This window comes from Octopus bimaculoides, chromosome 15 (assembly GCF_001194135.2).
Source record: "Octopus bimaculoides isolate UCB-OBI-ISO-001 chromosome 15, ASM119413v2, whole genome shotgun sequence".
In the NCBI taxonomy this organism is placed as follows: Eukaryota; Metazoa; Mollusca; class Cephalopoda; order Octopoda; family Octopodidae; genus Octopus; species Octopus bimaculoides.
Genome location: NC_068995.1, coordinates 51,497,358 through 51,498,782, shown reverse-complemented (window position 1 = coordinate 51,498,782; position 1,425 = coordinate 51,497,358). Strand labels below are relative to the sequence as shown.

At 39.7% G+C, this 1,425-nt stretch overlaps 1 non-coding gene across 1 annotated transcript; it reads right to left on the bottom strand.

Annotated features, from left to right (window-relative positions):
• Positions 1–205: 205 nt before the first annotated feature.
• On the bottom strand, positions 206–288 carry Trnal-uaa (transfer RNA leucine (anticodon UAA)). Its single transcript has one exon. It is a non-coding gene; the product is annotated as a tRNA-Leu (tRNA).
• Positions 289–1,425: the final 1,137 nt, after the last annotated feature.

Below are 1,425 nucleotides of genomic sequence, written 5' to 3'. Positions count from 1 at the left end.
TATATATATATATATATATATATATGGCGGGCTTTGAAACAGTTTCCGTCTGTCAAATCCACTCTCAATGCTTTGGCAGGACCAGGTTATAGTAAAAGACACTTGCCCAAAATGAAACGCAGGGGAACTGAACCCAAAACTACCTAGTTGAAAAGCGCGTTTCTTAACCACACAAGCATACCTGTACTAAAAAAAAAAATGTTACTAGCACGAGTGGGGTTCGAACCCACGCGGACATTTGTCCATTGGAACTTAAGTCCAACGCCTTAACCACTCGGCCATCGTGCTTCGGTTGCTGAAAGCTTTTCATTTATGCTTACAATTGGCAATTTATTCGTTGCGTTTGTTTTATAAATTCAAGTATTAGTTAATAAAATATCCAACGCCTCGTGTAAACAGTTTTCTGGCTCCTTTCATCGCCTTTGTACGACTCGGCTGAAGCGAGAAGAAAATCAATTAACCTGGCACATTGTATTCTTACTTTCAAGCTAGAAATATATTCGACAGTATTGTACAAACTATTACTTTCCGTACGTGGGTGTATGCGCATGCGTGCATGCTTGTGCGTGTGTATCTGTACACTTGTGTATGAGTGTGTGTGTGTGTGTGGTGGGTGAGAATGCTCGCGCTTGTGCGTGTGTTTTTTGTGTGTGTCCCCCTTACTTACCCCCGCTTGAGAGCAAGTTTTACTTTCATTTTGTCCGCGTTATCTAGCGCAGTGCTTCTCAAACTATCTCTATTTCAAACTATCTCAAACTATGGCAGTATTTCTAATTAATATTAATTTATACCGGAAACAATATATATATAATGAATATAATAAAAATTGACAATTTTTTTTATCTGATATATTTTTTTTTTTTTTTGTAAACAAATGATACAATATTTCATAAGCATTTTATAAGCATTTTCTTTACGATCTGGTTAGGAAGCTGTATAAAGAATATCTAACTGCATATAATCTATCCATCTGTTTATCTATTTGTCTATTTAATGCAGTAATATACATCTGGAAGATCCTGGAAGGAATTGTGCCAAATTTTGGCATTGAACGCTACAGCAACGCCAGAACGGGACGACACTGCATAGTGCCAAAGATCCCAGCAACGCCATCGCGCTTCAGGACCAGTTACTGCAACAGCCTGGGTTTCAGGGGCCCACAGCTTTTTAATATTCTCCCAAAGAGCCTGAGGAACCTACACAAAGTAGATGTAGGCGTTTTTAAATCTAGGCTGGACCTCTTCCTGTCGAGAGTCCCAGATGAACCTACCTCACGGCAAGTGGTACAAATGAGGGTAGCTACATCAAACTCCATTCTTCACCAAGTACCACATATTGGAGGAGGATCTCGGTAATAACAGTGTAGCAAAACGGCGGTGCATCAGCATGGCCGCAGCTCTGAGATGAAACTATAAACAAACAAAC